Genomic DNA, 24,689 nt, shown 5'->3' with positions numbered 1-24,689 from the left:
TTTTTTTTTTTGGTTTTTCAATTACAGTTGTCCCCTTTTCCCCCAATTTCTCTCCCCCACCCAACCCACCCCCTCTCCCGCAATCATATTTTATTTTTATTTTTTTTTATCTGACTATCAAGATTTTTAAGATAAGGGCACAGACGTTGTGGGGTAGACACCTTGTGCTAATTCTTAACTTAAAGATTCCATGAGTGTGATAAAATGGTGGCTGTTGCTGGATGCCTTAGTATTGAGGGTGATTTGTTATGTAGCAATATGTAACTGGGACATATATGATATCATTCCTTGTTATGTTTGTATTTTTTGTATAATGATTTATTTTCATTAAATTCATTAGGGTGACATGGTTAATATTATTATATAGGTTTCAAGTGTACATTTCCATGATACATGATCTGTACATTGCAGTGTGTGCCCCTCATCCAAAGTCAAATCATTTTCTGTCACCTTATATTTGGCCCCCTTTCCTACCCCCACCCCCTGGTAACCACCATACTGTTGTCTGTGTCTATGAGTTTCAGTTTTATATCCCACATATGAGTGAAATCATATTGTTTTTAGCTTGTTCTGACTATTTCTCTTAGCACGATATTCTCAAGGTCCATCCCTGTTGTCATAAATGGCAGTATTTCACCTTTTCTTATAGCTGAGTACAGTGGGATATGTACCACATGTTCTTTATCCAATCATCCATCAAAGGACACTTAGGTTGTTTCATGTCTTAGCCACTGTGAATAATGTTGCAGTGAACAAAGGGGTGCATATATTTTTGAGAGTAAGTATTTTCAAATTTGGGGGGTAGATACCAAGAAGAGGGATTTCTGGATCATATGGTAATTCTATTCTTAATTTTTTGAGGAAGTGCCATACTGTTTTTAACAGTGGCTGCACCACTTTACATTCCTACCAGCAGTGAATGAGGGTTCCTTTTTCTCCACTACCCCTCCAACACTTGTTCTTACTTATCTCGTTGATAACGGCCATTCTAACAGTTGTAAGGTGGTATCGCATTTGCATTTCCCTAATAGCTACTGAAGTTTAGCATCTTTGCATATATTTGTTGGCCATTTGTATGTCTTCCTAGAAGTGTCTATTGTTCATTTTTAAATTTTTAATTGGATTGTTTGTTTTTTGGTGTTCAGTTACATGAGTTCTTTATATATTTTGGATATTAACCTTTTGTTGAAACTGTTGTTTGCAAAATATCTTCTACCATTCAGTTGGATGATTTTTTGTTTTGTTGGCAGTTTCTCTAGCCAGAGCAATCTGGCAAGAGAAAGAAATAAAAGGGATACAAATTTGGAATGAAGACATAAAAGTGTCAGTTTTTGCAGATGACATGATTTTTATATAGAAAACCCTAAAAACTCCACCAAAAATCTATTAAAAACAATAAACAAATACAGTAAAGTCGCAGGATACAAAATAAATGTACAAAAATCCACTGTTTTTTTATATACTAACAATGAAATTTCAGGAAAAAAATGGGAAAAAATCCTTTTGCAATTGCAACAAAAAATAAATAAAATACTTAGGAATTAATTTAACAAAGGATGTGAAGTACCTATATATTGAACACTACAAAGTATTATTAAAAGAAATTGAAAAAGACACAACGAAATGGGAAAATATTCCACATTCATGGTTGGAAGAAGAAACACAGTTAAAATGTCCATATTACCCAAAGCAATTTACAGAATCAATGCAACCCCCATCAAAATGCCAATGACATTTTTCAAATAAATAGAACAAAAAATCATCAGATTTGTATTGAACTACAAAAATCCTCAAACAGTCAAAGCAATCCTGAGAAAAGAGAATGAAGCCAAAGGTATCACACTCCCTGACTTCAAATTATCTTCAGTACTACAGAGCAACGGTAATCAAAACAGAATGGTATTGGCAGGAAAACAAATAAACACACAGACCAATGGAACAGAATTGAGAGCTCAGAAATAAAACTACATGTATGTGGGCAAGTAATTTTTGATAAAGGAGCCAAAAACAAACAATGGAGAAAAGAAAGCCTCCTCAATTAATGGTGCTGAGAAAATAGGAAAGTCACATTCAAAAGAATGAAACTAAAATACAGTTTGTCCCCATGTAAAAAATTACTTCAAAATGGACTAAAGACCCAAATATAAGACATGAAACAATAAATTACATAGAGGAAAACACAGGTACTAAACTTATGGATCTTGGACTTCGAGAATATTTTATGAATTTGACCCCAAAGGCAAGGGAAGTACATAAAGGCAAAAATAAATGAACAGGACTATATCAAACTAAAAAGGTTCTATACGATATCATTCTTGACGATCCCATTATCATTTCACTCATCTATAATCTTTGCCAACCTTCATTTTTCAACTTACATGTCTCCTCTTCATCACTTATCCATCTTTTCACCATTTTCAGTCCAATGTTTGGGTGGAATGAAAGAATTGGGGGTAGTGGGGTTCCTTTACTGGAGTGACAGAAATCTTCTGGAATTAGATAGTGGCGACAGCTGCACAACACTGTCAATATACTAAAAACTACTGGATTGTACTCTTTAGAATAGTTCAAGTGGTGAGTTTTATGTTCCCCAAATCTATTTTCAATAAAAGATTTAAGAAAAAATACATGTACAACACATAAAAAATACACTGATGAGAGTTAAAAGGAAAAGATAGAAACCAGAAAACAAAAGGTAGAAAAAACAGAGTGGAACCAAAGTTTATGTGAGGATTGGTTCTCACATCAGCGCATAAGGCAAAACTGGATCTAGGCTACTCAAGTATTCCACAGGAGACACAGGCCTCACTGGAGTCTGTCTGTCTGTCTGTCTCTCTCTCCCTTTCCAACAACTGTGATTCTCAGTTCACAATACAAGTTGCACAAATAGACACATATTTAAAAGAAGCAAAATAGCAAAGCAAATTCAAAGCATTTGAACAGAAATCTTCCAAAGCTGTCAAGACACTCTAAGACAGGGTACTGCATATTTTCATACCACTGCTCTTATCCACTATACAGAACCCATACCACGGAGGGGTGATAAAATATAGTTACTTAAATACCACCAAATGTACACCTGGACTTGCACAAAATACATTATAATTTGCCATTTATTTAATACATTTGCTTTAAATCACACTTTAAAATTGAAGTTACACTTGCTTAAAAAGCATAAAAGGCAAAAATTCTATCAATCACTCATCTGAAATTCTAGAACACGCGCCTTGTCCAGGACCTACTGAACAACATTAGCCAATCATCCTAATGTCTGCTGGTCTGTGCAAAAATGGTATTGCATGCATTGCTGGGTGCAACTGGTGCTTTATATCGATCACAACATCGAGTCATACTGGTGTAAGAACCTGGACAAGGAAGTGGCACATTAATTCCTAGGACCTGCCCAACTTGCTCTCCATATCAAAATCAAAGGAACTGAATATACCAGTTTCACCATCATCATAAGAAACACCGAGCACCACCTACAGAGCAGAGTAATTCCCAAGAGATATCTTCTCCACAATAGTAGCTGAGTAAGCCTAACACAGAGGTACTCAACCTGCCTAGTGTGACGACAGAACTTGTGTATGTGCCAACCCTGGCTGGTGGCTGAAACTGTTCCAATAGTGGATGTACACTTTCATTCCAAAATTAGAAATAAAATATAGAATGCAAATACCTCTGAAGTAGGTAATACACAGACTAGTCTATTTAAAATTCTCAATCCCATCCCCTCTTGCCATCTCAAACACTTCTGGCCTGCATCTCCCCCTGTCTGCGATGCACCTGATCCCTCTCTACTGGGTCATCCCTTTGGCACAGGAGCATCACTTACATTCCCATTCACTTGACCCAGATTCACCTCCAAATGCTATGTCACTTTTGTTTTCCCTTTACAGCACAAATTCTTGGAAATGGGATTAGGGTTGCTATCTCTACTTCTCGTCACATGCTTTCCTCTAACCACTCCAACTGGGCTTCTAGCTCCAGCATTGCACTAAGACTGCATTTGCCAAGGTCACCAAGAACCTCCTCGTGGCCAAACCCTGTGGTCACTTCTCAGTTCCTATCTTACTTGACCTCACAGCAGTGTTTAATACAACTGACCATTCTCTCTTTGAAATGCTTAACTTTTCTTGGTTCTCTGTGACACCAAAGTTTCCTGGATTTTTCTGCCATCTTAGAGGCTGCATATTAACTTCTCAGTCCCTTTTGCTGGCTTCTATTTTTCTGCTTTACTTCTAAACACTGGTGTGTACCAGGGTTCCATTGGGCTTGCGTTCCTTCTTCATGTATGCATTCTTCTCAGGGGTGGCCTCATCCATTTCCGTGGCTTGAAATACCATCCACAGGTTGATAACTGAAATCTACATCTTCAGCCCTGCCCCCCAAATCCTAAGGTTTATATATCCAATTGCAAACCTAATGTCTCTATTTGAATGTCTAACAGGTATCTCAAACATACCATGGCTAAAATAGAACTCTAGGTACCCCCCTAAAACCTGCCCTTTACCTAGTCGTTGCTATCTGACTAAATGGTCTCACAACCTCCCTACCTGCTCAGCCAAAATTTTAAGTTATTTTTTATTCAGTCCTCTTTTTCATACCTCATATCTAATCCATCAGCACATTCTTTGGACTGTACCTCCAAAATATTCTAAACCTTAATATTAAAGTCTCTACTTCATTCTGTTCCCATTAGCACATTAGTTCAACTGCACTAATGGCCCTGATTTTTCACACCTCCCTGTATCTTTTCACACCTCTCTTTATTCCTGCCCTTTAGCAATGCCCTCCCACACTAACTGTGGGTCTACCATGTAACTTGCTTTGACCAATGGGACAGCAGCAAACTTGGCACAAGCTAAGGCTTTAAAAATCTCTTGCTTGTTTCTACTTCCTCTCTTACTTTTTTGTGATCAGCATGAGAATATGACCAGGCTAGCCTAAAAGAGGGATGTTACGTAAATACAGAGGACAGCAGAGTTGTTCTAGCCATCTCAGCTGAGGCCAACCTAGACAGTCAACAGCCAGCTGGCCCCCAAACACATCAGAGAACGCAGGCGACATTACAGAGCCCACAGTTGATTACAGACACGGGCAAGACCAGTCACAATCAGCTGAGCATGGCCCAGATCAGTAGAACTACCCAGACATCCCTTCAACTCATAGCAAAAATAAATCCTTATTTCTGTATGCCACTGAGTTTTATGGGGATGTCTGTTACTTGGCATTACTGGGGCAATTAACATCAGTACCTTTCAATAGGTCTTACTATTTCTTTCCTCAACTTCTTATAATCCTTTCTCCATTCACCAATCAACACAAATTATAAAAACATAAATCACTTCATGTCCTAAGTCTTGCTTAAACCCTCCAATTGTTTCCCTGCGCTTGGACTAAAACCAAGTCTTCGTAACCTAGCATGCCACCTACTTATCCAAGCACATCTAGTACCACTCTTCCATTGGCCCACTATGATTCAAGCATACCAGCTTTCTTCCTCTTTTTCAAACACAGCAAATTCAAGGCATGGTGGGGTCACTACACGTGTTCCCTCTACCTAGAAAATCATTACTTCACCTGGTCTTTCTAGCTCTCTCTCGCTAACCACAACTTCTTATAACTCAAATTTCAGCTTAACGGTCACTTTCGCAAAAAGGCCTTACGTTGCCTACCCAATCTAAATAGACAGGCAGTGCGGAGAAAAAGGAACCCTTGTTCACTCCTGGTGGGAATGTAAACTGGTACAGCCACTAGCGGGAACATCATGGAGGTTCCTCAAAAAATTAAGAATGGAGCTACCATATGACCCAGTCACCTCTTCTGGGTATCTACCCAAAACACTTGAAAAAATGTATTCACAAATATATATGCACCTCTATGTTTACTGCAGCATTATCCATGGTGGCCAAGACATGGAAACCACCAAAGTGTCCTCTGATAGATGACTGGATAAGGAAGATGTGGTGCATATATACAATGGAATGCTACTGAGCCATAAGAAAAGATGAGATACAGACTGGGCTGTGCTTTGGCAACGTGGGGCTACCAGATCCGACCACGATGGCAGAGGTGGAAGAGACACTGAAACGACTTCAGAGCCAGAAGGGCGTGCAGGGAATCATCATGGTGAACACAGACGGCATTCCCATTAAGAGCACCATGGACAAGCCCACCACCACACAGTATGCCAACCTCATGCACAACTTCGTCTTAAAGGCCCAGAGCACCACACATGAAATTGACCCCCAGAATGACCTCACCTTCCTTCAAATTCGCTTCAAGAAAAATGAAATTTATTTGGTTGTACCAAATAAAGACTATTTCCTGATTGTGATTCAGAATCCAACTGAATAAGCCACTGTCTTTTCCGAATGCATTATTCATTTATTTAATGCCCCCCAAGAATAATAGTGTTAATCATGTCAACTGACTGGCCGGTAGAAATCATCTTAGAGCCCATGCAGATCAATCAAGTGACAAAGGTGGGCTGCAGCTCCACCCCAACCCACCAAAGTCATCCCCGTGCTGGCCAGTCACCCCTGAGTTCCCAGGAGGGCCCTCTTTCCTCAAGGCCAGGTTTTGGAGCAAGAGTTCCAAACCTGCTCCATACCTGCTTCCTTCTGACCGTCATTCAGTTCACTTTGTTGCCCTTGGAAAAGGCTGTTTTTCTTTAACTAAAAATAGCTGAAACTTGAAAAAAAAATGAAATACTGCCATTTGTGACAACATGGATGGACCTTGAGAATATAATGCTAAGCGAAATAAGTCATAAAAAGTTAGGAACTATATGACTTCACTTATATGAGGGATGTAAAACTGAGAGCAACAAATGAACAAACAAGAAAAACAACGAACAAAAACTCATAGACACAGACAACAATGTGGTGGTTTCCAGACGGAAGGGGGTCAGGAGTGGGAATAGTAAACGGTAACGGGGCCAAATATAAGATGACGACAGAAGACGATTTGACTTTGGGTGGTAGGCACACAATGCAATAAAAACAATCATGTATTACAGAAATCTACACTTGACACCTATATTTTATTAAACAATGTCACCCCAATAAATTTAATTTAAATAAATAAACAAATAAAGTAGACAACCATTCACTGTCAGATTTCTATTTTAATTCTTTGCATGATATTTATCAATAATGATATTTTTCTTGATTTTTTTCTATTACATGCTCTCTCCACTGATTATAAGTTCCACACAAGCAGGAACCTCATCTGTGTATTCACCCCTGGATCTTCAGCGCCTAAAACAATTTCTTCCCATAGCAGGTACTCATTAACTATTTGATGAATGATAGCTGACATAGAATAAGTGAGCAGTCCCCAGCCTTGTTGGCACCAAGGACCAGTTTTGTGGAAGACAATTTTTCCATGGATGGGGTGTGGGAGACAGTAGGTGGAGCTCAGGAGGTAATGCAGGTGGAGCTTTGCTCACTGGCTGGATGCTCACCTCCTGCTGTGCAGCCCAGTTCCACACAGGCCACAGGCCAGTACTGGTCCTTAGCCCAAGGGTTGGGGACCCCTGGAATAAATGAATGATCAGATCCTTTCTGAGATCAGGTTTTCACAAAAAAGAAGGACTTAGGCAAGTTGAAATGGTAAGGGAAAAAAGACAGACTAGTTCTGAGAGGGAAGTCTAGAAGCAGAGTAAATATTTCAATTATAAAATGAAGAGCTTGGACCCTGAAATCAGCCTAGAATGGAAGCTCTGCTCTGCTCCTTCCTAGCTATGTAAACACAGACATACTACTCACATATCTGGGCTTGCCTCCTCTTCTTGAAGATGGGGTAATAATTACTTCTTCATAGGGTTGTTGTGAAAATTAAATAAGAAAATATATGTAAAGATCGTAGCATGTATCATAGTAATCACTCAACATTAATGATGACAATGACAGTGATGGTAGTGATACCTAAGTCAACCCTGCTAATATTGATTACATTGGCATAATTTATAGCATCTTACTCAAGCTGTTGACTCTACCAAATACTTTTTTTTAATATTCAGGCATTTCAAATTGTCCCTTCTCACCAAAATGGAATGTGCATAGGACCTAGAACCAAATGAGCTGGGGTTCTGGCTCTGGTTCTGCCCCTAACTAGCTAGGTGACCTTGGGCAAGTCACCAACTTCCCAGACCCAGAAGTCACCTAGTCATCATGTGTCTGTGCCAAGGCAGGAGATGCAGGATGCATTCTTCAAAGAGGTGAAGGTATTGGTGTAATATGGAGACATGGAGACAGAGACACAGAGATAGGCTGGCAGACAATCGCTCCATTCCATTCCAGAGCAAAAACAGGAATATCTAAACACCTTAACTCAAGGTTTCCCACACTGTGTTTCTGGGAACCTATCAGATGATACCAAACTATAATCTCATAAAGACAAGGACATTGGCTGGTTTTATCCTCTACTGTAGGACCAGTGGCCAGCACAGTGCCAAAAACATACTATCATGGGATGTGCTTACCACATGCTTGCTGAATGAAATATATTCAGAAAAAGCTGGGTTAAGCAATGTCAAACTGGTTTCTTGCGCATTTCTGAGCCTTTAATATATGAATAGACTGTGAATCATATACAATGTATCATTTCCCAACTTTATTTGATCATAGAGCTCTTTCTACTTCCCTGGACCTTACTGACATCTCCTGGAGTTGTAGTATTCTATAGAATAGTTTGAAAATATCTTAAGCTTACATAATTTAAGTCATTTTTACCAAAAAGTTATTTTACTTTTTATGCAAAATGTAATTAAAAGGCCAACCAATTTGATTCATATCTAGTATGCAGCTGTTTTTCTCCCAGCATTCTACACCTTCAAATCTCCCATCAGCAGGCAGAGCCTCAATCTCTCCTATCTCCTAAGTAGCAGGTGTCTTGCCTGATTCTCCACTCTGCTCCCTGCCCTCTCATAACCAGTCTGCTCTGCAAATCTTCACACTTCTTCTTCTGCCTCCTATTCTCTCTACATCTGTAGTCTTATTATTAACTTTCTTAAACTGCTTTAATTACCCCCTTTCTTCCTTTACAATCAACCAAAGTTTCAATCTTGTTTACAATATCATCCCACCTCTGAAAACTTTTCAAAGTACTTCTTCCTTTTATCCTTTTAGTCTGTTTCTCCTTTTGTATTCTCCATATTGAACCCTCCTTAGGATCATTCCTTGAGTTAAGTAAAGATAATCATGTCATATCCCTTCTGGATTCCCTCTTCCCTTCCTACCACTATTTCAAGCAAGTAAACACGTGACCATTTTCATATCTCCATGCCTTTGCTTCAGTTGTTCTCTCGACTGGAAGAGTACCTGTTAAAATCGTATTCATTTTTTAAGGTCCTGATCACAGGTCATCTCTTTTAAGAAGTATCCCTTATTTTCCACTCCTACCACAAATCTACTCCCTTTACCCCCAGGCAATTGCACAACTTATCTCAGCATACCAAGTTAGTCATATGGACGCAGAAATTGCAGAGTTGGGAGAGAAGACCAGGAGCCAGGTAAGTCTATCAGGGACAATGACTGAGAAGTTGGTGGGAAAAGGAGAGACCAGGGGGGGTTTGCCTGAATGGTTTGAACTCTTAAGAAGAAAGGGTTTTGCATTACTTGCAGACAGCACAGAGAAGCAGGGGGAAGGGCACAGCAAACAGCTGCAGAAAAGGGAGTGTTCTGAGGCTGGGGGGTGGGGGAGTGTTGATTCACAATGGAACAACGCCCTCAGAGGCCCCCCGGAAAGATTTGGAGAGAAGCCAATAGAAGCATGGAAGTTCAGAATCACAGGGGAGTTGAGAAACATAAGACAACAGCTGATCAGAAAGGCTGGAAGCTAAGAAACAAGGGATTAGAGGCAAAGCCTTGGCCAGAGCTGGCTGACATCCCAGATGGTGTCAGAGGTCAGATGAGTTAAGTGTTCAACAGTTTTTGATCAGCATTCAAAAGCAGGTTGATGAGTAATTTTTCTGATTTCTGTGAAGAATAGATTTCTCTAATGCTCATGCATAATTCTCATCCTTGTGTGTGGGCTGTGCCACTCAGTAAGGGTGGAGGAGTGGTGAGGAGGGGCTGGGTGTGGTATCTCCTTTCACTAGGGCAGGGCTCACAGACCTAAAAGAGGGGAAGCAAGTCAAACATGAACAGTCTACGGGGATCCAAGGCCTTCGCGCACAGTGCGGGGAACAGCTGGCACCAAGGCCCAAGAAGGAGTGGGCTCAACCAAAAGTAGATGGAGAAAGGCCATGTGCACTCCAACACAGAAATAGCCACCTTCTGAAAAGTCCGTATATTAGGCAGGCTCTTTCCGTTGCCAACACTGTCACTAGACTGAACCACACAACAAAAGGACCGTACTGGCTCATGTAACAGCGAAGTCCTGGAATGCTTCAGGCACATCTGAATCCTGGGGTGGGGATGATGCTGTCTGGGCTCTCACCACCACTCATTGCTACTTCTCACTGCGTGCTGGCCGCGTTCATCCTCTCCTACTTCAAACAGCTTCCTGCATGTAGCTGTGAAAGACGGTCACCGGGAGCTCCAGGTTACATCACTCTAGCAGCAAAAAAAAAATCCCAGAGGCCAAAAATGCCTCCTTTCCTAAACTACAGCAGAAAAAGAGCCTGGGTCAGGTGCTACCTCAGATCCAGTCACTTGAGCAGGTGGAAGCACTTCCCAGATTGGCCGATGCTGAGTCACGTGACCACCCGGGGGTTATCGTGTGCCCCACCCAAACCACTGGAACTGGGATGGAGAAGTCCCCCCAAGGAAGGAGTCTGGGCAAATAATAAGTCCCCTACAGTGTGGTCACTTGTCAGTCTGGTTCCAGATACCAAAAGAGAAGCATAGTCCTGCTATTTAAAGTACAGAGGGGCTTTGAAGTCAGACAGAACTGGTTTTAAATTCCAACTTGACACTAGCTGTGTGACCTCAGGTGAATTACTTAATTGCTTAGTGCCTCGGTTTCCTCCTTATAAAATGGGGATAATATAGTACCTACTTCCTAGAGGTGTCTGGAAAGATTAAATGAAATAATGCACATAAATTGCTAGGTGTAATGCTTGACCCAAAATAAATGGTAGCTATTATTAGTAAAAATAACAATAATGACAATTACTTTTATGCAGAACAAGGGTACCACATGAAGGGCGACAGCAACAGAGAGTCATGTCAACATTTGGATAAATCAGCCCTGGGTCAAGTTTCATTAAGAGCAACTGACAACTGAGAACACAATACAGAGGCCTGAGTGAACACTGAGAAATAAATTCAAATCAATAAATGCGGTAAGTACCTATTGCATGGCAGGAACCAAGGATACAATTATGAATAAGACATATGGCTCCAAGGTAAACTACCATGAAGAGTGAGTACAGCTTTGTGACATTACTGGGCAGTGGGGGGTAGGGGGGGGAGAGGTTGACTGAAGTTGCTTCATTACTTTCAAGCATAGGCTGTGGGCACCAGGAAGTGCTGAGTGTGTAAGAGAACAACACATAGGCCCAGTTGTTAAAATGCTAGGAACACAAGGGCTACAATCACCACCACCCCCCAAAACAATGCCATTGCATGAATTAGGAAAAAGTATCTCTTTCTTTAAATGATTTACTTCCATCTCAAAAAAACTGTCCAATAAAAAAAAAAAAAGAAAAAAACAGTTACTAGATGAATGATGTGAATGACATCCCAGAGTTCTGCAGCACACAACTGTACATACATGGTAGCCCTGGGCACAGGCAGAAAAACTGAGATGAGGGTTAAGAGAAGTTAGGGGTGGTGATGGAGTATCTGGGAGTTCGTGGGCTTTTGGAAAAAGAGAATAACTTTTTTTTTTTCAAATTACATGAGAAAGTTTATTTAGAAAGTCCCAGAGGTAGAAAGAGGTGAGTCAGCTGGGCTGTGTGGGCTCAGGAAACAAGGTCCAGAGCCTTGGAGCTTAAGAGAAGGAAAGCAGAGGGTCCACACCTGGGGGGAGGAGAGGAGAAAAGGCGTGAGCGAGCTCGAGAGAGGGAGTGCACCGAGAGAACAACCTTTGCTGTAGAGTTGCACTGTTCACTGTGGTAGCCACTGACCGCAATAGCTACTGAGCACCTGAAATGTGGCTGGTGCAACAGAGAAACTATTTTTATTTTACTTTATTTTAATTCATTTTCATTTAAAATGTAAAAATGAAACAATATAAAATATTTTTCCATTAACCACAAGTTTATTGTTTGATAGGACTACATTTCATTTTATCCACTGCCCTGCATGTGCTATTATACTGCATTGCACTGTGTTGTATTGTTCATATCTTGAGTGGCTTCTGATATCTCGTTAGTAATTTGATTACATGAAATTATAGTATTTTTATATATCGGATTACAAAAAAACACACTATTAAAGCTAATTCCACCTGTTGCACTTTGCCTTTTCAACATGGCTATTAGAAATGTATAAATTATATATCTGACTCACAGAATATTTTTATTTGAAGTGCTGCTCTGAAGACATCTTAGATCAAGAGGGTTAAGGGGCTTGGAGTGATACCCAGGGGAATGGTTGCTTTTGTTTTCTTTGAAGCAGACTTTCACATTTTCTTCTAAGTTGTCCAACTCTGTTTACTAGGAGGGATAATTAAAAGAGGGAAAGAAGAGGAGCGTAGCTCACTGCATATGGCTCAGTAGAGCTCTAAGAGGACCCTCTGGAGTCCAACTGTGTCATCCTGGACTCTGGCACCAATACTTAACCAAATCTCCCCAAATCTCCCTGTGCTTCAGGCTCTTCCACGGAGCCTGGCACATCTTCTGTATTCCATAGACATTAACTATTGAGGGGAGTGGAGCATTTTGGGGGAATAAGGATGGTGCAAATAAATGGTCTCCCTGTTGGCTCTGGTATAAGAGGACACACCCTGTCTATATGTCTCTCAGCAGTTATCCGTCTAGACTGAAGAGTTGCATGAGGGTATTTTACTCAATCCTCTGTGCCACTGATAAGTACAGTTGCTTTTCTCTATGTCCATTATGTCTTGTAAGTACATCAATGAAGCTATTTTAGACACTGAAATATCATAAAAATGGGGTAAGATGGCATTTCTGAATTACCAGCTTTTTGTTGGTCTAAGTCATACACTTAGTGAACATCTTCAGTTAAGAGTTTACAATAATATCTGAACCTCTTTCCCGAGTAAAAAACTGGATGCCCATCTGCATGTACAGATGGATTCATATTTCCTAAATGCCTTCTTTACCACTTCCCTGTCATTTTGCATGGACTTGAGACCAGCAGTTTGACTTTTTAGTGTCCCAGTCAGTTCATATAGACTGTAAACTTGGAGTTTACACTGTGTGTTCCCTCTTTCACATTGTTTATTTTTTTAAATAATAATTAGACTAGTTTACTAACACTTATATCCTGAAAAAGGTCCACCTATGCCTAATCTCTGTTCTGTCTTTGCCCCCTCCCCATACCTGATTTGTGAAAACATTTCTCCCAACCTTCCACTGACAATTTATTTAACAGCCTTTGTGGAGAGTCTTTTCAAAAACATTTTGAAAATGGGTTTATCCCTAGCCTCCATATTTACTTAATGATCTTTAAAAACTTCAGTAAATTTCTCAAACATGATTCCTCCTTACAAAGAAGTAGCCTTCACCCAAAAAGGCTATATTTGCTTAAAAACTGTTAAAGCCATTTTCCCAACATATACACACTCAGGCAGAATTTATTTTTGATTCCACGTGTTCCACAAAGCCCGGGACAAATTCCATAGATACTACCTTAAATTTACCCTCTAATTCTCAGCAAGCCATTAACATCCATGAGGCTCACTTTTCTCATCTATAAAATGTGCATAATACAGAAGCCCTTTGCCAAACAGAGCAAGCCATCTCATTATTCATGATGTGTATAAAACACTCTGAGGAAAGCTCAAAGTCCTTTATAAGCATTAGGCCATGAATCTTTCTGAACTGAACTGTTAATTACATGTCATTACACTTTGTTTAACAGATGGAAAACCTGAGGCATGGGAATACCAGTTAATAGCTGACTTAGAAATCTAGCCCAGACTCCAGACATAGACAGAAAGATGTCAGGGGGGAAATCTGAATAGGAATTCACTCTGCTCTGGTTCTTTATCAAGAAATTACTGCGCATGAATGCAAAATTCCTTACTATGGCTGGTTGCCCTGCCCCTCCCACTTCCTCCTGCAGTCGGAATGGGAAAATGGGTGGGAGGGCTGGAGTTTCCTATGGCCCTATAATGCCCTCATCCCACTTCCAGAAAGGTTCGTGAACCCTAGACAAAGTACTGAGGTGAAATATAGTTTCACAGATAACATAACAACCTCTCCACCTTTCATTACTAATCCCTGGACACTTTTCCTACCAGACATTTAACAAAATGAAATGAGGCTCTAGACATTATCAACAAGAATGCAGCCTCTGCAAATGGACCTGTGCCCCTGGCTTCATTATCTGACCTATTAACAACTAGGTACGGAACACGGCCTCCGTAGCTCCAGCTAAACGTTGTGTCTTCACACAAGGGATACTGTTGATCTAACAGGTCAAAAGAGAGCATAATAAAAACACATAACTTTGCAACTAATGAGCTTTTTCAAATTATTATTTTGTGTCCTTGTGACAAAAATTAACAGAAGCTAGAAATCCTTAATCCCAGCATGCTATTTTGAAATAGACCTCAAGGAGATAATCCTCCAAAGAGAAAAACGTGTAGTAACACTACTTACTAAAAATAAAAGTATGAGGGGAACAACCCCGAATATCCAACATTCAGGAAGTGGTTCAAAACACCACAGCATATTAACGCAACAGACTACCACCTAGCTATTACAGATGATCATCATTCCTGCAAGAAAAAGCCTATATGAAATAATGTTACCCAAAGAACATTATGCCTGGACTCATTATAATCTCATAAAATAATGGCATATATATACATATATATATATAAAATAGAATTTGAGTTACATAAACAGTTGTACACAATGCTCATTATGTTAATTATTTTCTCAAAAGTGGCTAAAGATTTTTGGAAATTCCAATGGTGACAGAGATGACTGAGAGGAGGTTCACTAAGATTCTCTCCGGAATGATGTTGAAGTCATTAAATTTCTTCTATGTAAGCTTCCATATTGCTTACATTTTTAACAGTAAACATATAAAATGACATATTTTTAAATGATGGCAGGAAGAGTCCAAAAAGCTCACTGAGAACTGGAGAATCTCAGTGGCATCCAGAGATCTAGCTTCAGTCTGGGAAAGACAGAATGGTGGGTCACCAGTCTCTGAGCCCCAAATAGTTTTTTTCAGCTACAACCTATGAATAAGGATTCTTTACTGCAATGCTTCTGGAACTGGTTTGAATAGGTGACAATTTAACCAGCTGGTAATCCTTTAAAAATTTGAAAAGCATTCATACCTAAATTCACATATTTAACTGCATTCATAACTCAGTTACATTGTACTTGTTTCTCTGCATGGTTAAAGAATCAAGTATTTTTATCACTCAAAGCAAGAGAATAAGAAAGAAAGCCAACTGCTTTCTATGAAACAAATAATCCCAGTGGTAAAAAGTACCTTTATTGCATGCTTATATTGTATTTGTAGGAAAATAAACTCTGAAATCACTCCTCGTAGGAAAAAAAAGCCACAGTTTTATTTTTCTGGTGATTATGTGAAGATCCCACAGAGGTGGGTGAAATGTAATATTGGGGGGATACATAAGTACAGTACATGAGAATTTCTAAGGAAGTAGTTAACAGAAAGACATTGCTGGACCTCTACTAAAGGTAAAGAGAAGTTAAATTTTTCCCTATTAAATCAGGCTAGACCATCACAAAATTTAAAGATAAAGGAAGTAACAGTATATGACAGGGATTCCGCATGATAAGTATCTCTTATAGTATATGATAATTTAAAGTCTGTCACTTTGATATAATGCAACTAAGCATATATATGCTTTTAAACTGAAAAATAAATGACATATAGTTCCAAAAGGAAATATGTATATATTAATGAAATCCAAAGAGGACTTCCTCCTTTAAAAACATTAAACTCACCAGGGTGGACAAAGTAATCAGCATAAACTTCCCTCTGTCCTCCAAAAGCCACTCTTCTTAGCCATAAAAACCAAGATAATCACAACACTATGCTAAGAACTATATGGATGGAAAATATAATAATAATAGTATATGTTGTTCTTTCAAGAATGTTTTCAATGAAGAATATTTCTAAGTAATAAGAAACAACTTATTTGAGAAAATTTAAATTGAATACCCTATGCTTCAGTCTATACAGCCAAAGGGAAGTGAAAATCTAATCAAAATTTAAAGAATTTAGGCTATTAGGTACAACTTGAATACTTATGACCAAATATCTTTTTTTCCTTCACTGCCAAGTGTCCACAATTATCTGAATTATCTGGAAGATTCATTCAGTGCATTAAGTATTTATCAAGCACTGTGCTCTTCCCTAAGAGAGTTTGTGATCCAGCCGAGAAGACAAAAAAGAACTTAGCTGAAGCACTCAGCACATGAGAGCAAAACTATGCCGCATGGAAAGAGAGGTTTCAATGGCTTCAAAGGTTTTATATAGAAAAGGAAGGATGCCTGTGGAAGCACAGAAGAAAGAGGGGCACTGCAGGTATTGCTGTTGGCCAAGCTTTTGTTCATAATGGTACCTAGTGGGCTCTAGCTGAGTACATGTCTTCTAACCATCTGATCCTTCACTGTCACCCCCCCAGAGAGCAAGTCACTATGCACCTACTGCACTGCAACAATTGCCAGCATTGGGTTTTCTGTATTCCCAATGCATAGCCACCATCATGGAAGTAGAGCAGAACAATACTCTTCCTACTTCAATGGATGCTGACTCGTCATCATTCCTCTGTCTGTATGCATAAAGTCATGTTGATGTTATCAAGCTACTAAGATAGAATGCTGAAAGGTCACGGTGCCTCAAGGAAGCCTGAGGAATGACTCAACTGGCAAAACAGGGCTGGGAAAGTTGTGATGATCCATGAGAAGCAGGGTAAGGTCAACCATCTCTGCCCAGCCCAGCCAGAAACAGGAACTTGGCGCACATTCCAAGAAGGGCATGAGCTCTGAAACAGGAAGAGAGGATGGTACTGCTGGTAAGGCAATTATGTGATAAACTGGCATCAAGAAGGAAACAAGCTAACTTCCACTGAGGTCACAAGGTCACCAATGATACCACGCTCACCTTTAAGATTAAAATATTAGACTTACAGAAGCTGGGCTTCACTGAGAGGTAAGAGAGTCAGAGGCCAAGGTGACAGAATGAGTCTTCCTAGACAAGTGAATTTGAGAAATAGTAACTATGACCAGTAAGCTACATACTATCTAAACTAAGTCTAAAGAGAGGCTTTCCCATGACAAATGTGATTCATTGATATTGGATGTTTAGAATGGTAAAAGAAGGAAACTGAGGTCCAAACTGTGCTCAGTGAGAGAATATGCCCAGACTGGTGAGAAAATGTTTATTATTGGTAAAGGCAGGGAAAATGGCAGCGTGGTACCATGGCTGAACCATGCTACACTTTTCCCTAAACAAATGAAAATGTAGTCTTCTAGACCACAGTAGCTGTGGTCATCTGAGCTCTGAGTTCTGAGCAGTCCAATGTGGTGGGAAAGTTAATAGCTATAATCCAATCTAAGGAAGGACTGGTTGAGCTAGGGCAGAGACAGTAAGTCAAGGCCAGATGGAGGCAAGTTTGGAGATGGAGGGGAAGACTAAGCCCCTCTCCTGTGGGATTCTTGCCACCAAAGCTATTCTTACGGCACAATCGCATGGTACAGGGTAATTTTACAATTGCCAGGACCATGGTCCAATTTCATTTTTTCCTAACAGATTTAAATAGCCCAATTTATGACCCTAATCCAACCAAGACAGGTAGCTCTCGAAGTAGCTGATCTGGATACAACTTCAGTTACTCCACTTCTCTTGTGTAGCCTGGATGAGAGACGAGTACAGTAAGAGCTCTGAAACAAGTGACTGTTGTCAACAGATATTTACGGAGAATTCACATGGAAACTAGCACCAGGCTTAAGGGTCAACACTCCTGTCAACCATGTGGACTAAGTCTCCCTGCCCTGTTCAAAAAGGTGATTCTCCCTAGGAGCGGCAGTCGATGAGGGGCATGGCATGGAAATCAAGGAGTTAGAATAGCTGGGACAGGGAGGGGAAGCACCAACTCCGTTAACCTGGGGGAACCTGTAGGCAGAGATGTGCTTGGAGACCCAAGGCCCAGGCTCTCAGCATTCTGCATACCAGAGGAAGGCAGGGAGAACACCAATTCCTTCCCAAGCATAAAAGTGGCCAGACACTGCCCACAGTCCCTCCAACCACCCTTTCAAGGCCCAACTTCAGGGAGTGTTAAGTTGCCATTTTCTGATCTTTACTATGATTTGATAAAACATGGCCCCTGTTGGTGAGTAGCAGTTGAGAAAACACGATGACTGTCTTGAACTTGATACAGAATAAGTAGGTGAACATCAGGCTAGAACATACATTAATATTCTATATTCTTTCCTATTTGGCAAGATGTGAAAATTTTAGTTCAAGGACCTATATAGGGCAAAGGTATTGCCAACTAAAGCACAACACTGATTTCCATGTGTTTAAAACACTTGCACTATACAGTTCCACAAGCCAAAATGCATACATCCTTGTGAGAGGAATCAAGATCATTGACATAAACACACTGCAGAACACATCATGAGCTGGCAAGAGTCATGATATACTGAGCAGATTAACTGGAGTATAGGAAATGTATATGTTTTCCCTAGACACTGAAAATATAACTAAACTAAAAAATACTTTCAAATACATAATGAGAAAATTACACACACTTTTCTTTTCTCCATACAAATCATAACATTCCATATTACACACTAGACATGATTCTTACCAACTAAGGAACTACCGGTGTCATGAATTAATCCGTTTATCCTGAACTTATTTGGGAAGCCCACTTATTTGTCAGGGTTGTTTTTTCCTCCCCAGCTCTTTAAGGGAGAATCATCTGGAAGGGGAAATTCTCAGAATTTCCTAAGAGGAAAAATGGGCACTCATTGGAAAAATACAGGGTATATCCTCAAAACACTTAACTATTGTGTTTAACCTTCAAACCCACTTAGCCACCAACCACACTGTTGCTCCAAGATCACATTGAAATCAACCCGTCTAATCAACTATGCCAGTTTCCGACGAATGACCATAGATGAGTGTTTTCAAACCTGAATTTTAGGATCTGAAAGTGCACATTCCTGGGTCAAGGGCCTAGTATTCACCGAAACCCTGTTTTTAAGATTCAAACGCAATTTCCCAAATTTAAAAAAGGGGGGGGAGGGGTTGTTGGGGTGAAGCACTCAGACACGTGCAGCTGTGTAATGTCTCCATGGATTCTGCCAACTTTCGATCAAGCCTGCGCTGGGACCCAAGCAGAGAGCAGAACTCTACCCTGCCCCGCAGCTGGGAAGTGAACCCAACGCTGAACTTGCTCGGAGTGGCCTCGGCCCCGGGATCTAAGGGGAAAGAGGAGGGTGCTCCTCAGAGAAGCCAGCGCTGGAGCTCCGGAGGTGTAGAGGCGGCGGCCGCCCTGACCGCGCTGGTACTCGCACCTGTCTCTTCCTCCCGGACCAAAGAGGACAGGGTCCCTCACCGGAATGGCGCGCTCGCGCTCACCATAAGGCAGAGGACAGAAAATCCTTCCTCGTTCCACGAGTTAGTTCCTGATCAGTCTCTGAACTTGAAGCCACCTCCATCTCGCCCATCCCTGTCCCGATCCTTCCCAGCCAAAGCACCCGAAGTACCGCAGTCCCCTGTGCGGGCCACTGCACCCTTACCTGGCTGGAGCGCGCCGGCTGCGCGGAGCCCGGGAGAGTGTGAAGTCCGGCCAGTGCCGCAGAGTCCCGAGCTTGCAGTTCGCCAGCCCCGCCCCCGATCACCCTGCCTCGCCCTGTCCTATCGCTCCGCCCCCTCTTACTAGCCGGCAGAGACCGGTTCTCTGCCTTGCCAAGGGTTTGAGACCGGAGGCCTGAGTGGGTCGGAGCAGCGTCCCAGCTCCGGGAGCCCCGGCGAAGTTTCGAAGGAAGACCAGGGAGGGTCCCTTTGTTCCCTGGCACAACGCTGGCCCTACCTAGGCCAGAGCATCCTACCTCGGGAGAACCTCTGCGCGAGGGCTCGGACGTCCTGGACTGAAAGAAGCCTGAGCAGTGCCACCTGTGGGTGACAGGGGACTGTCGGAATTAGAGACCGCAACTCCTCTTCCGCTGGGGGGGAGGAGGTGGGGAGCGGGCAGGTGCCACCATGCAGTGGAGCGAAGCAACGGAGTTTCACTGTCAAACCTGAGCAAATCTGATACTTAAAGGATCACATGTACTAATACTAAAGGATTAATATTCACACTCCATTCACTCATTGAAGAGTAAAAGAAGAAAAACAATTTATACAAGGTGGGCAAAAGTAGGTTCACAATTGTTTGTATGGAAAATAATACAATAATTAATAAACAATAATACAAGAATAAACTGCTTCTGCTTACTCACAAGTGTAAACCTACGTTTGTCCCACCCTGTGTAAGACCATAATGTGCCAAGCATAGTTCCAGGCACATATATTAACATGTCTATAGAGTATATGTTATCAGAATCCCTCAGTTTCATGGGTGGTGAAACTGAGGCATAGAGAAGTTAACCAGCCTAATGTCACCCAACTAGTAACTTTAAAAGCTGGGTTTCAAGTCCAGGTAGTTCTCTCCTGGAGCCTGTGCCCTAAACCGCTGCTATCCTGACTCCAAAATTTGAATGTCCACCGTGTCCCATGAACTGTAACCATGTTTCAGGCTTAGGGAATAGAAGACAGGGCTCTGCCCTTGCGGAGTTTCATGTTAGTGTGGGAAGAAAGACCAGCGGTAATCAATAACCAAGTAAAAATGAAACAATTGCATATGCAATAAGTGTTTGGGCTAGAATAAAGCAGGGTGATGGAATGGAGAGTGATGAGGTGGGGGCTACTTCAGACCTGGTGGTCTGGAGGCTCCGAGGAGGAGGTGACAGTGGAGCTGAGAGCTGAATGACAGAGTTAGCAGTCAGCTTGAAGATGAAGAAGGGACTGGCAAGTGCATTAAAACTTATCATACCTCATGCTTGTTTGGGACTTTAAAATATGCTTTTCTATGTTATCTCTCCTTTAATCATACAATAATCCAGCGAAGAAATCCAACAAGCTTCCATTTTACAGGAAAAATATTCTAAGGGTCACGGAGGTTTAAGGACTTGCCTAAAGTCATACAATTAGGAAAGGACAGGTAGGGGGTGGAGTGGAAAGAGGATACAGATCTGGACCAAGGCCTTCTGATTCTAAATCCTCATTAACTCTGGTGAGAGCCTTCAGTTGAAAGACCTGTCCTCAAAGTGAATCTAGTAAAATTTCTCTTTTGTGATCTAATTGTCTTCTCCCAGCCTCAGTCTCTACTGCCTCTCTTAGCCCATTCAGTTACTCATGTTGACAGGTTGACATAAATTCTCACAAGGCAAGTGTTCTTGACAGAGCAGAGGCTAGAAACATGAAATTGTATGAAAAAATAAAATGTGTGTACGTGTGAGAAAGAGAGTGTGTGTGTTATAGTTAGGTAATTATGGTAATAAAGTTGGTTTTCACCCAAGAAAAATGCTCATATACATACACATATAAGGAGAGGCCTTAGAACTTCCATCAAATTGTTAATCCCCAAAAGAGCTGTCTTAAGGGGGTTAATTGATCATTGTGACTAGAAAGACTGATTTTTAACTCGCTTTGCCTATGCTAGACGATTTTGGTGGTTCGTATTTCTGACTTAATGGAAATGAGGCTGTCAAAGTTTATGAAGTTTGATTGAAAGGGAAACAAATTCTTCATAAAGTTTAAAATTAAAAGAGAGGAGAATGTCAATATCGTCTCTCTTCATTCTCAAGAAAAGCAGAGAGGGCTGATTTGTAAACAAAACATCTAGATCAACATAATTCTTTATCCATGATAATTGGGGTTGTTTCCATAGTGTTATACCATTTCCTGAAGAAAGCATTCATTACATTATTAATCAAACAGTTTAAGTAGGTGGTTGCCACACGTATGTCATCCCAAGGCATCTAGTGAAGAGCACTGGCAAGTGTTCTTGTCAGGAGGAAAAAAAAGACAGAGACAGAAAGATACTTAGGAAATTTCAACTACATTGATGAAAAGGTGTAAAACGGAACTCAGGATGTGGTAGGCTAAAAAAAGTCAATCTTTATTATTTATGTGAAAAGTTCTCATAAGAGTACAAAATTTGGGCCTATATAATTCAAACTTTTACACTGAGTACCCATCCAAAAGATTCAAAAGATTTCTCCCTTTCCTCCAAGAAGAAGAGTCAAACAATATTATTACTGACTTTATTTTAATAAAATTGAGATACAGGGGAAAAAAGAGGCATTATATGACTTCTTAGAGATAGGGACTCCCTTTTTATAAGATATCTCCATGGCTTCTATAACATTTGTATATGAGCAATATCAGATTGACATAATTTTATTTCTTTGGTAGAAGAAAATTCTCCTTTTTGGTTTGCATGTAGATTCCACATTATGCATAAGGAGATATATAGAATCAGACTGGAAGATTTGTAAATAAGGTGGTATTTGTATTTGGAGTTTCTCACACTCTTTTCTTGTAAATCCCTGGCTTCCTTTTGTAATGTTCTTCCTGCTCAAAAGGAACCTGGCTCATCCTAGATGAATGATAAATGTTCGTTGAATGAGTGAGTGATGACAACAATGATGATAATAATGCATACCTTTCAGTCTTGAACAGAGAGTCTGCTCCTACATAGAGATGACTTCTTTGCAGTAGTATGATGTGTCTGCCTTTCTTTCCATCACGTACTGAAAATAGTTGCTTCTTTGAACTGATAGAAGGAAAGAAAAACATTTTTTCTTAACAATGTAAAGAAAAGAATTTTATTTTTTAATTAATTTTTTATTGTGACAGTATTACATATGTCCCCCATTTTCCCCTGGTTTGTGTTCCTCTACCCAGCCCACCCTGTCTCCCACCATCCCACCTCAACCACCCCCTCCCTTCACCACATTGTTGTCTGTGTCCAGGGACCATGCATATATGCATATATGCATGTATGTTCTTTGGCTAATTTCTTCCAGTCCCCTCCACCCCCCTTTGATAATATTGATATATTTTGCTTAAACATTTCCCTGTTATTGGACATTTAGTTATTTTATTATTATTAGTGATGATATTATAAACATACTTTGTAATGATGCTTTTTCTTTCTTTGAATGATTGGTCAACTGTTCCCAGGAGTGCAATTTTTTATTATGTCAGACACAAAATCAAAAAGTATATTCCTGGGACCCTGGTCCAGTGTGACTCAGTTAGTTGAGTGTCATCCCACAAAGTGAAAGGTTGCTGGTTGGATTCCAGGTCAGAGCACATGCCTAGGTTGTGGGTTCAGTCTCTAGTCTGGGCGCACATGAGAGACAACCAATCAGTTTCTTTCTCATATCAATGTTACTCCTCTTTCTCCCTTCCTTCCTCTCTCTAAGATTAAAATATATATATACCCTTGGGAACACAAAATCAAAAATTAAAAGGAGATATGATGATAGAAGCAGAGGACAGAGAGCAAGAGAGAGATTTGAAGATGCTACAATGCTGGCCTTGAAAATGAAGAAAGAGACCACAATCCAAGGTATGCAGGCGGCTTCTAGAAGATGGCAAGGATAAGGAAACAGACTCCCCTCTAGAGCCTCCAGAAGGACGCAGCCCTCCTGACATCTGGATTTTAGCCCACTGAAACTGATTTTGGAATTTTGACCTCCATATCTGTAAGGAGACATTTGTGTTTTAAGCCAATAGGTTTGTGGCAATGTGTTACAGCAGCAATAGGCAACAAATAGAGTACTTAGTAAGAATTTATTTTTGTCTTATATGTAAGAAGTCAGTGTCAGACTAGCATGATATTCTACAGTGTCAGGATTGCAAGTCCTTCTTAAGAGAACCTAAAGGGAAATATAAATGTCTCCAGGACTTCTGGTGTGGGTATTATGTCATGTAGTCATCCATGTCAGTGTTTCTTAAGCTTGAGTAAAACATAAAGCCCTTTGAAAGACGTCATCACCATAATTCACTTAAATACATATAAATATAAAATTAGTTATGCATTGTTTATGTTTACAGCAGTTTACATATTTAAAACCAAAATAAATTTTCAAAATAGATTCAAATGAGACTACAAAACCAGTTATTGAGATCACACACATCCTCACCCCCTGGTGTCACTGGAGGCCACTTGGGAAGCAGGAACAAGACATTCCTATCCTTCCCAGGTAGGGATATATCATTGGAGACCAGGTCAGGAGCTGGAACTCCCAACCCCACCCAGCAGTAATGGGGAGCCCATTCTCCTGATTGTCAATGTGGGCAATGGGAAATCTGAATTTCTAATCTCAGGTGGTAGTAGTAGATGTTGAAGACAGTGTCCCCTCCCTCTGCCAAAGCAGTGTTAGAGAAGCCAGTTAAAACCAAAGGCTAAAATAAAATCCAGAATTTGATAACATAATGTACCAAATGTCCTGGTTTCTGTTGAAAATAACTCTCTTTACTAAGAAACAG

General features: G+C 40.6%; 1 protein-coding gene and 1 pseudogene across 3 annotated transcripts in view; one reads left to right on the top strand and one right to left on the bottom strand.

Annotated features, from left to right (window-relative positions):
• Positions 1 to 20,084, bottom strand: part of TEC (tec protein tyrosine kinase) — a 107,410-nt gene extending 87,326 nt beyond the window's left edge. For 2 of the 3 annotated variants that reach the window (XM_090266908.1, XM_090266909.1), the window contains exon 1: positions 19,886 to 19,943. The gene's annotated coding sequence lies outside the window, so the exon portion shown is untranslated. Of the gene's footprint in view, positions 1 to 19,885 lie in introns of all 3 variants that reach the window. The other variant, XM_090266910.1, reaches the window with a different exon arrangement.
• On the top strand, positions 6,067 to 6,360 carry LOC150020157 (dynein light chain roadblock-type 1 pseudogene; annotated as a pseudogene).
• Positions 20,085 to 24,689: the final 4,605 nt, after the last annotated feature.

The sequence above is a fragment of the Furipterus horrens genome, unplaced genomic scaffold, assembly GCF_987537825.1.
Source record: "Furipterus horrens unplaced genomic scaffold, mFurHor1.1.pri manual_scaffold_2, whole genome shotgun sequence".
Taxonomy (NCBI): Eukaryota; Metazoa; Chordata; class Mammalia; order Chiroptera; family Furipteridae; genus Furipterus; species Furipterus horrens.
This window is presented reverse-complemented; position numbering and strand designations above follow the sequence as displayed.